Raw genomic sequence first — 12,329 nt, 5'->3', positions numbered from 1 at the left:
AGCCTTTAAAATAGCTCTAACAAGGAACAAGTCAGTATATGAAATACCTATGTGGCACTGGTTTGGCAAATGCAATATGGAACTACTAAAAGCTTGCCCATAGCTCACTTACATTTTTTCTGGCATCACAGCCATGGAAAATGTGAGGCCTGGACACTTATTAATGCATATTTCTAAATGCAGAAGTTACATTTTCATTTCTGCCTACTGTTGGCCACCTTAGAGATCCAACTCTGTCAGCCCATAAATGAACAATAAAGGCCATTCCAAAAAATGAAAAAAAACCAGATGGATGGATAGATGGATTCATATATCAAGAGGTATATTGGAAAAAAAGTGTCAAACATTGCAAGACATTTAAGAACAGCAGGTGGTTCACTTCCAGCTTTCAGTTGTGCCCACTGCATTTGTCTGTGCCATCTGTGCATACAGTTTTGCCAACATGATTAAGAGTGACCAAAATTACTAACAGTATCTTTATTTGGGAATGTTTTTCAGTAAAGCAATGAAAATAATTGCTGTATAACTGATGCAGAAATGATGCTGTATAATTGCATCATAACAGGCTTAATTTTCAAATGGCATCTAGCCTTTAACAGACTAGAGATTTGTCATGTTGCACGTCAGGTTGATTCCTAATTAATTCACTTGAATTAACACAAGTTTAAATGCAGGCATAGACACTCCATAAATATTTGTCCTGGTGTAGTTCAGCCAAGACCAGAACAAATATCTGTGTCACATCTACATGAGTGAAGGCCCACATTTAGGATCTATCCATTGATTTATCAACTCACTCAACTGGAGTTAGCATATGAACAAAAATAGTTACTATGTAAATTAAGGATTTGTTATCCTCTGTAACTAGTTAATACTTTAACTAAATGGTTAATCAATTATTATAGGTCTCTCCAATCTAACAGATTGCTCATTACTATCTAATTTATCTTACTGATTTGCTTGTGGCCATCCATAACACTATTTACTCATTTAAATGGTTTCTGAAGGGTTAATAAGTCGAACCTTTATATTAAGTGTGAACCAAGAGATTAGAAAGAACCTGTTGGTACATAGTTAAATAATCTTGCAATGCTTTCTAACATTTGTGAAAACAGATGAAGTGTGTAATAGCTTTGCAAAAAGTGCTAGTGTTTGTGTATGCAAATCCAATTAGATTCAAAGTGCTGTCTGTGTCTTTACGTTCTACTATATGGACACAAAGGTATTATATTATTTACTATCCAGATAGGAAGGTACTAGCACATGAAACGTATGTGGATTAGTTTTTCTATACATGCAGATGGAAGCCAAGTTGAAAATCTGGTCCATAGTTTCACAGAGTGGTTGTGGGTATGCACTTTAAAATAACCCTGGAATCTGAAGCAATCCTTGTAATACAAGGCAGGGGGAGGGAGGAAGCAGAAATCAAACTCCCAAGTTTCTGACCACTTAAACTCACTACGTGAATGAATAAAGGAAGGAATGTTTTGGCGCTCACATGCATCATCATAGTCAGTAATATTATTTTAATCTTTTGCTCACATATCAAGATGTCAAAGAACACCTTAAGTCAGACCTTCCTAGAGGTATAACGAGACTACATTCTTGGGGCAGATGCCACACACAGGGGCAGAGGCAATGCGCACGTTGCCTCCACACTGCTGGCATAATTAGGCAGTTACAGCAGAAGCCATTCCCACCCCCTTTCCTCCCTTAAGTTGACACCCAGTTGCCCTTGTTATCCCGCCCTAATTCAACCACTGTCCCTTCCCTACTGGTGAAGTGGGACTTTTTCTTCTAAATGCATACTACTCTCTGCTATGCTTGTTAGATTTGTATATATAGCAGCTAAAGGGGTATTTCATTTGTCTACTTGTGCAAATCAATATGTATCAATGTAAATATGCAAAAAATTAGCTAAACACTGAATTAAATCATTGTCTCAGTAGCAAGATGTATGAAACAAATCCATGCTTGAGTTGTAACACTAAAGAAAGCTGCAGCAGGAAACTGAGTTTCAAGGAGAGGAGGTGGGGAGAGACAGAGGTAGGCCCTGCTGTTCATTATATAGAAATAATCTTGTTTACATGGGCAGCGCTGTGCACAAAAAATCTGACCTTATAAGAAGTCAAATCTCCTTTGCAGGAGACTGAGCATCTTCAACTCACTATTTCTCAAGATTGGATCCTAATGAACCAATAGATACAAGGCTAGGTCAGCAGAGTTTGAAATATGCTATTTGAGGGGTAACAGAGAAGCTAAGAACAGACAAGGAATCAGTGACAATTTAACATTAACCAGCTTACTCCTATTTTTTTTTAATGAATATTTGGGCCAAATAATTAGCAGAGACAAGAACAACAACAATTATTTCTTGGATAGGTGCAGCTAAAGGCCAAAGCTGACTGAATTAGTCTATTCTCTAACAGACAAAGGGGAGGGGGGCACAAAAGTTTCCTTCTTTGCTCAAGCATAAACATTAAGAATGACGATCAGGTTCAAGGATTAAAGAAATAGGATCAGAGGCACATACAGCTGAAAGGGACCTCATGATGTGATCTATTCCCAGCCCCAGCTCAAGGTAGAATGATCCCTGATTAAACCATGTCAGTCTGTCTAACCTGTTCTTGACAATTTCCAGGCCAGCCTACACTAATAACTAAGCACCCTCACAGTGAGAAAGTTCTTCCTGATCTCCAACCTAACATTTTCTCTGCTGCAATTTGAGACCGTTACTCCTAGTCCTGTCCCTTATAGCTGGAGAACAGTCTCTCCATTCTCTTTATAACTACCCTGCAGGTATTTGAAGACTGACCAAATTTCCCCTCAGGGCCCTATTACCCGTTATACTTAGCACATATTATATTTAGATTGCGGGGAGCATTAATACAACTTAGAAAGTTTTCTGAGCAGTCCCATGTTAAGACTTACTACCATCTAAATATGGGTTGTATTACCACATTGGAGTCTTGAACTGGCTCCTGTGCGGTCCCAGATTCCCAGGTGTCCCAGGAATCCCACCTGGATTCCCCCAGGTGGGACCCACAATCTGCCCATTGAGGGTCCCAGCCCCAAGACCGCAATTTATCATACAAGGGAAGCAATTAATCCTCGTCAGTAGACTATCATTCTCACTCTCTTTTAATAATCAATAGACAGCACCATAGAGAGGTTAAGCATTTTGTTCCAGTTACTAAATGACTTTTGGTCAGATTGAAATCATTAGATGAAGCTTATTCATTAATACTAGAGATGGGTTTAAGCCAAAACATTTGTATTTTTTCAATGACTGTTTGTGACATATAGCTGGCTGAGTGTGGCTTTGCCCCTTCCAATATTCTACTTAAATCTAGGATTCTGGTTTAGGCCAACTTCCAATTGACAAAAAAAGGTATATACCAACTCAACCTCAAACACACACTCTTGGAAGGAGCTACTCCTGCATATTTTTATGCAACTAAAAGTATCCTTCCTCTCTGCAATTACTTTATAAAACAACAACAGAACCTTTCACAGTAATAAAAATAAAATAAATATTAAATCCACTTTTTAATACCATATTTACCAAAATCTGAGATGTCCCTGAATTTAAGATCACCTCTCAATAATGTGTTTCTATACATGGAAAGCTTGTAAGTGTTATAATTTTCCATGTTTAGAATCTAATTTTTGGAGGGCTGCTTTACATTTGCTCCTGGCCCCACCACTGCAGCGGGGCAAACAGCAGCAAGGGAGGGGCAAAGGTGGGAGGTAGACAGGCAGGAAGGGAAGAGTCCAGTGGCCTGACCCCTGCCCTGTCATGCCCCGCTCCTCTCCCCCTGCAGCATGCCCTCCATGGTGTCTGTACCCTCTTCTGCCTACCCCTCCCACTTGCCCCCCTGCCTCCACTATGGTGCCTATGCCCACCCCACTTGAGTTCCCCTGCCACTTGCCCCCCTCGCACCTGACCCCCATGCTTGTGTCCCCTGACCCCTACCTCTCCCTGGCACCTCCCTCCCCCCCAAACACTTGACCCCCTCCCACTTATACCATTTCAGCTCTGGCTGGGGCTTCACTCTGGCAGGGAACATACAGCATATGCTGGGTCCAGCTCCAGCCTGGCCATGTAGCAGCTTTGGCAGCAGCCCCATCTCTGGCCCCCAGAGGTGAGGGCAGAGCTACTGCCACTGCTGAGTGGCCAGGCTGGGGGCCAGAGGTAGCATATCCTTTGTGCTCCCTGCCTTAGACTGGAGCAGGGTCCCAGCCCAGAGCCAGATCCATGAAGGGATGGTAAGTGCTGGCAGAGGCTGCAGGGAACAGGTGGCGGGGGGTGAGGGCAGCAGCTGTGGCTCCTCCAAGCTTGAAGCTGCAACCTCTGCCCCCTTGAATCTAAGGACACCCCTCCACCCCCCACCCCCATATTCTTCACAGAAGGGGAAACCACAGTTTTGGTCTTTGGTCACTCAGTTTGTCAAAACTTCCTCCACCAGGCTTGTTGTTTTGTTTTTTTTTAAAAGCTTTTGGTTGACCCAAGTGTAAGTTTGACATTTTTATACCTCAATTATAAAATATTTGCCTTATTTGCTTCTTCTCTGAAGTCCTCTTTTTGCTTTGTTTTTTAAACTTTTTTCTTGCATAAAGTATTTCCATTATTATGCAAAAATGTATTTCTCCCGTATCTTTTTTTTTAACGGAGTGAGAAGATATCAATACAATAGTTAACGTGAGGCCAAAGCTGAATAGCATACATCTTAGTACGTACTTTGCTTACTTGACTGCCATTGTTTGTTGCCAGCTGAATGAAGACCTTCGCTGTGTAGCGATATCCTTATTCTCTCTCTTGCATTTGGTTTTTTTAACAAAGTGTCCACAAGTCAAATTTTTCTACCCAATTTGCATTAAACTTGCACTGATGCACAAACTGCAACTAATTCAGCATATTTTTGCAGGAGGTATTTGAACATTTCTATTAAAAACATTAGCAGGGGATAGTTTTAAAATAACTGCCCTCAGTAGGAAGGTGCAAGCATTGTCTTTGTGTATAGAAATATATACTAGGCAGTAACTCACCTTAAATCTTTCACCATTTTAAAAGCAGGTGTGGGGAAAACAATGATACTCAATCAATTCCAGCCATATCTTTTAAAATAAGAAAGCAGCACTGACAGACTTACATGATTCTCCAAAGTCTTGGACACAGGTTACTTTTATAGTACTACAAATGCCCTCTTATAGTGCTCAGAATACAAGTGTCTACACATCAAGGCCATTTATCATGCTACAAAGATGCTATCTTAGCAACAAAAGTGGCAAATTCAGCACAAAAAGGTTCCTATTTCAAACAGGGACTTGTATGTGCTGCTCTTGTAATGCTACAGGTAATGTGCACAGGAATCTCTAGCACTAGAGGAGGGCTCTTGGATCCCCAGCACCTCAGACTCATCATCCACAGAGAAGGAACGGAGAACAACTGGTTCACTGACAGCCTCAGCAGTAAAGAGAGCTGCAATCCCAGACCCCCCACCCCAGCATGACAGCTGTTGCATGTCCTGCAGAACAGCAGCTGATCAGCTGTTCCACACACCAGCTGCCACACAGCTGTTGCAAACAAAGCTGTAGCTCTGTTGGTGGCAGCTATGTTGCCACCCTGCTCTGCACAACAGCAGCAAGCCAGCTGTTCTGTGGCACTGGCAGCAGGGCCTAGATCCCCCTTCCCACCCCCTGCCTGTGAGGGTCTTGGTGAGGAGAGCATGCCCCCTTCCCCAAGCACAGATGGCGAGCATCACCCCTGCCTCCAGGTGATACCAGTGGCCGTGTCTCTGCTGTGGGATAGGGGGAGCAAAAAACAGTTCCCCTCTTGCCATAGCCCCATGTGCACATCCCCACAGCACTATCTTTGTAGAGCTACAAATGAACCTGTGTCCAAGGTCTAACAGGTACAGGACAATTTTTGTTGATCCAGAGTCTGTACGCGCTCTCCAGCATAAAAGATCAGCAGTTCAAGAGCCATAATTCTCTGCATCTTGAGTTGAGTTGCTTCCATTTTTTTTTAATATCAAATAGAGACCCTCATTTACTTTCATTCCACAGAATTAAACAAATACCATTTACTAACGTGCAATGAGTTAAACATATCTGAAATTTCTCCAACTCAACTTGCTTCTTTCAGATATTAATAGGCATCGAAGGTCGGACAGAGAAACAGCTACCAATCCTCTCTTGCAAAGCATCTCACTCAACTTTCTTGAAGCAGTTTTTTTACCAGAGCGTCAGCACACTTCAGTGCACAAGTGACTTTTCACAGCAGGCAGAACTTTCACAACTGTTGTACAATGAGGACAGATTTGATAAATGCTTTGTCGGAGCAAAGCAAATGGGAAATAATGTTGACCTGGGGACCAATGTCCTAGATTTTCAGCAAGAGTAATTTCTCAGCAGAATGTACCAGAATATTCAGTAATATTATGCACACTCACTATTTCTGCTGTGGATTTATACTTTCAAGTGACAGGGATTGAATTTATAGTAAAAACTCATTTTCTTGCTTTGCTGCTCACTTAGTTTAGCAGACAGAATTATGGCTAACTTTTCCAGTTAGTAACTAGGGCTAGAGAACAATCACCAAAGGTCAGATCTTCAACTGGTACACAGTCACAGTTCACATACTTGGGGTATAATGTGTTGTAGTCAGCTGAACATGTTCCCAGAATTTGACCACTGAAGGAAACACAAGCTAGAAAGCACTACACAATCATGTCTCTGTGTTATCCTGGCCCCCACCACTCCTGCATCCAAATGCCTTACGCATAAAAGAGCACATTAACAAAAAGAGTCACTTGTGATCTTCATATGGCATGTCTACATGTGACGCTAGAGTGATGTAGCGTCCACGGGTGTCTACATGTGACCAGCAGCTACGTCACCTTAGCAGTGCACCTCCTGTTACAGCGCACCGCTATGGCAAATAGCAGTGTGCCAAGCGTACAGTACAGCACAGGCAGTTACTGCACCGAGCTTTAGTACTTCCAAGAGGAAGTACTAAAGCATGGCGCAGTAACAACGTAACCATAGGGCAACGTGTAGATTCATCCAGTCTCTTCCCCATCTCCTTTTGGTTAGAGACAGAAGTTGCACAAACTCATTTAAATGATCAAAAACCAGGGTCAGTGAGGATCTAGTCAGGGAACTTCTGGTGGGACTAGACGTGTTCAAATCAGCAAGTCTTGACGATCTCCACCCCAGAGTGCTGAAGGAATTAGCAGAGGTCATTGTGGAACCACTGGCACAGCTTTATGAGCGCTCATGGTGCTCTGGCGGTGTGCCGGAGGACTGTAAAAGGGCCAGTGTGGTTCCCATTTTCAAGAAAGGGAGGAAGGAGGACTCAGGAAACTACAGGCCCGTTAGTCTTACCTTGGTCCTAGGGAAGCTCTTTCAGAAAATTATCCAGAAGCACATCTGCGAGGGACCCGCAGGGGGGATCATGATTAGGGGCAACCAACATGGGTTCATTTGAGGCAGGTCCTGTCACACCAAACTGGTGGCAGGTGTCGTGATGAACATAGTCTTTCTGGACTTTAGGAAAGCCTTCGACACTGTCTCACCCCATTCTCATTAAGAAATTAGGCGACTGCGACATCGATGCCTACAGTCATATGGGTTACTAACTGGCTGGAGGGCCGCATCCAGAGAGTGGTGATGGACAGGTCATTTTCGACCTGGAGGGATGTGGGCAGTGGGGTCCCCCAGGGCTCGGTCCTCGGGCCTGCACTGTTCAGCATCTTCATCAGCGACTTGGACGAGGAGGTAAAAAGCACCTTGTTCAAATTCACAGATGACACTAAGATGTGGGGAGAGGTGGGCATGATAGAAGGGAGGGACAGGCTGCAATTGGATCTGGACAGGTTACATGGGTGGGCGGATGAGAATAGGATGGGTTTCAATATGGACAAGTGGAAGGTATTGCACCTGGGGAGGAAGAACCAGCAGCATACCTACAGGCTGGGGAACTCCCTTTTCATCAGTGCAGAGGCAGAAAAGGATTTTGGAGTCATTATTGATTCCAAAATGAACATGGGCCGACAGTGTAGGGACACGGTCAGGAAAGCTAACTGCACCTTGTCATGCATCCACAGATGCATCTCAAGCAGGTCCAAGGAGGTGATCCTCCCCCTCTATGCGACACTGGTCAAGCTGCAGCTGGAGTACTGCATCCAGTACTGGGCATTGCACTTCAGGAGGGATGTGGACAACATGGAGAAGCCACTCACATGATCAGGGGCAGCAAGGCAAGCCCTACGAGGAGAGGCTAAGGGATCTGAACCCATTCAGCCTTTGCAAACTAGCCACAGGGGACCAGCAGGCTATGGGAGAGTCCCTGTTCCCCTGAGCCCTACCGGGAGTAACAAGGAACAACGGCCATAAGTTGACCGAGAGCAGATTCAAGCTAGATATCAGGAGCCACTGCGGCACAGTCAGGGCGGCTAGGATCTCGAGCCAACTACCAAGCGAAGTGGTGCTCGCTCCTAGCCTGGGGGTCTTCTAAAGGAGGCTGGATAATCACCGAGCCAGGGCCATTTGACCCCAGTACTCTTTCCTGCCATGGCAGGGAGTGGGACTTGGTAGGGTCGGAAGGGACCTAAGTAGATCATCAACTATGAAACTGGTTTAAATCTGTAACAGAAGCTCAGTGCATTTCAACCATGCACAGAATGGCTGAAACCAGTTTAAGATAAACTTGGTTGAATATAGTATCAGACTTACCTGATTACTTAGGTCAAACTGGTTTGTGGAACTTCCGTCTCAGACCCCTTCCTGGTTCAAGTTAACTTACAGTCCCCCAGCATCTCCGGATACTTTGCAGACTTGGGCTGTGCTGTCTACACCAGCAGAGCAGGGTTGGCCTTATCCCTCTGCTCCCTAGCTGCAGCACTATCATTGCTCCCTCTAGCTGAGAAGGGGGTGGGGAATCTGGCTCTGACATGGGGGGCAGAGCAGCCCCTCAGTCTTTTTCCCTGCTCCATGCTTGAACAGAAGGCATAGGAGAAGTGGGGTTTAAACTCCCTCTCCACCTCATTGTGCTGGCCTGGCTGACATTTGGTCGTGCCCCCTGCCTCTCTGGTAGCACAGGGAGCAGGGGAAAAGCCAGGCCATGGGTGCTTCTCCCCGGCCAGGCAGACCCCAGCTGGCGGGAGGGGGGATTTAAACACCTTCCCTGGTTCTGGACTCCAGCCAGACTTTCCCTTGGCCAAGCCCCAGCCCAGAACCAGCAAGCTGAGGCAGGGAGGGAGAGGAGGTTTAAACACCTCCCTCTCCCCACCAGTGTGCGCAACCCCTAGGCCAGGATATGGGCACACACCCCAGCTCCACTAAAGCAAGCACTTGAGGGGGCAAAAGCCTGGCAGGGGTTGACCCCCGAAGAAACCCTGGCTAGGGTCTGGGGACAGGGAAGGAGTTCCCCCTCCCACCCTGCCTCAGCCTGCAAGCTCCAGGCTTAGGCATGGCCATGCTGCCCCTGTCCCTCTGCTCGGGTGGGTGTAAGTTGGGGAAGGGGAGGAACCTGGCAGGGGCTGCCCCCAAGCAGACTACGGCTGGGGTTCTATGCCAGCAAGGGAGGGGGGCTTAAAGGCCCCCTTCCTCTAGCCTCAGCATACCAGACCCAGGTTGGGTCCTAGCCATGTCCCCTCCACTCAAACAGGGAGCAGGAAAAGCCTTGGAGGGCTTCTCTCCTCCCTTACCTTTGGCAGCAACTGGGAGGTGTATTCTAGCACCCCCCAGCTTCTGGCCAGCTTCTGGCCTGGGCTGCTGCAGGCACATGGCTGCATTTACCGAAATCAGAAGCAAACGTCCATCAACTTGCTTCTCAGTTCAATCTATGCATCTTAGATTAACCTGCAAAGATTGAGGCCCATCAGTTTTACCTCAATCCTGAGGAAACTCTTTGAGAAGATCAAGGAGCACATCTGTGATGAGCCGGCATTGGGGATGATGCTCAGGGGCAACCAGCATGGTTTCATTAGGGGCAGGTCATGTCAGACCAACCTGATTGCCTTTTATGATCAGGTCACAAAAGCATTGGATGCAGGCGTCGCCATGGGTGTAGTCTTTCTGGACTTCAGCAAGGCCTTTGACACTGTCGACCACCCCATCCTCGTTAAAAAACTAGGCGACTGTGGCATTGATACCTACAGTCAGATGGATTGCTAATTGGCTGAAGGGTCGTACTCAGAGGGTGGTGGTGGACAGGTCATATTCGACCTGGGGGAAGTGGGCAGCAGAGTTCCCCAGGGCTCGGTCCTTGGGCCCGCGCTGTTCAATTTCTTTATCAGCAATTTGGATGACGGGGTGAAAAGCAACCTGCTCAAATTCGCTGATGATACCAAAATTTGGGGTGAGGTGGGCACGCTAGTAGGGAGGGAAAGTCTGCACAAAGACCTGGATAGGTTGCAAAGGTGGGCTAACAAAAACAGGATGCATTTCAATACTGACAAGTGCAGGGTGCTGCACTTGGGCAGTAGTAACTGGCATCACACTTATAAGATGGGAAACTCCATTCTTGAGAGCACGGAGGCAGAAAGGGATCTTGGAGTCATCATTGACTCCAAGATGAACATGGGTCAACAATGCGAGGTCACAGTCAGAAGGGCTAACCAGACCCTATCGTGCATCCACAGGTGCATCTCAAGTAGGGCCAAGGTGATCCTCCCCCTCTACGCAACACTGGTCAGGCCACAGCTGGAGTACTGTGTCCAGTTCTGGGCACCCCACTTCAAGAGGGATGTGAAAAACATTGAGAGGGTCCAGAGGAGGGCCACCCACATAATCCAGGGACAGCAGGGCAGACCCTACAGTGAGAGGCTATGGGACCTGAACCTGTTCAGCCTTCACAAGAGAAGGCTGAGGGGGGACCTTGTGACCGTCTATAAACTCACTAGGGGGGACCAGAAGGGTTTGGGGGAGACCTTGTTTCCCCCAGCACGCCCTGGGATAACAAGAAATAACGGCCACAAGTTGTTGGAGAGTAGGTTCAGATTAGACATCCTATGTACAGACAGTCAAAAAGCCGTAGACTGATTTGATTCATAGAATAATAGAAGTAGGGTCGGAAGGGACCTTGTAGATCTTCAAGTCCGACCCACTGCCTGGGCAGGAGGAAAAAAGTGGCCCTTTTTTTTTTTTTAAGCCTGAAATTCTAATTCACTGTGACCTAGTATGTTGTCACACCCATTACAAAAGTATTGGTTACTTCTACTTATAATTACAGATACCAGGGCACAGACTTCCTATTTTTTAAAATGTATCTGGGGGAGCTGAGGTGCACATGGTCTAAGAACTAGGGCTCTGAGAAATTTCACCAGGCATTTAGTTTCAAAGCTGTTTCGAGCATGACACAGCAAAATCAAATCAAAACAAAAGCCTTCAAAACAGTTTTGAAACGAAACAATGGCACTCGAAATGTTTCGAAAGATTTTGAATTTCAAAGTAGGGCTTGGCTTTAACACTGGTCCCAGCTAGCAGCAGCAGCAGCCTCCTGTCATATGGTGCAGATCCAAGGGCCGCACCCCCGGGAGGATTCTGGCACAGCCCCCAGCCTTCCTGGGGGGTACTGGCAGCAGCAGCTTCCTGTGATCCGGCAGGCAGATTGGGGGCCTGCACCCCTGGGGAGGAGTCCAGCGCAGCCCTACAGCATTCTTAGGGATGCAGGCCCCCGTATCTGCCTGCCAGATCACAGGCGGCTTCCTCTGCCAGCAAGTGAGTTTTTCTTGTCAGCACCTTGAGGTGCTGTTTCCCAGAAACCTCTGCACCTATTTCACTGAAACTTGGCAGACTTCACGCCCTCAGAAGGGGCCACCATCCTGTCACATTTCATGAGAATCAGGCTAGAAATTACAAAGTTTTAGGCAGTTTTGTGCTTCCCCGTTATACCCTATGGACAAAACGTCAAAACAATGACACCATTTAGACAAAACGAAATGGAACAGTGCTTTTGAAACAAAACAAAACACTGTTTCGTCGAAATGGAAGTTGATGTGGAATGGTGCTGTTTCGCACAGCTCTACTAAGAATCTATCTAATTGGAGTAGCCATGTTTTATTCTTCAAAACTGACACAGATGGATACATTGTTAAATGACTACTCCACAAGGCAGCTAGGGTCTTGAAGACTGCTTATACATGGAATCAGCAAGACACACCATTACAGAAGGCAGCAGATTGTATGCTAGTATACACTTTGCATAGCACCGAGAAGTAATTTTCAGCTATCATGTTTAGATCCACTGTTTGGTATGAACACAAAAGAACCAGAAGAATGATTTATTTTCTGGACAGAGTAAGATTGGAGGGGGTAGCGGG

Source organism: Alligator sinensis, unplaced genomic scaffold (genome assembly GCF_000455745.1).
Source record: "Alligator sinensis unplaced genomic scaffold, ASM45574v1 scaffold38_2, whole genome shotgun sequence".
Classification (NCBI taxonomy): Eukaryota; Metazoa; Chordata; order Crocodylia; family Alligatoridae; genus Alligator; species Alligator sinensis.
Note: the sequence above shows the minus strand (reverse complement) of the source record.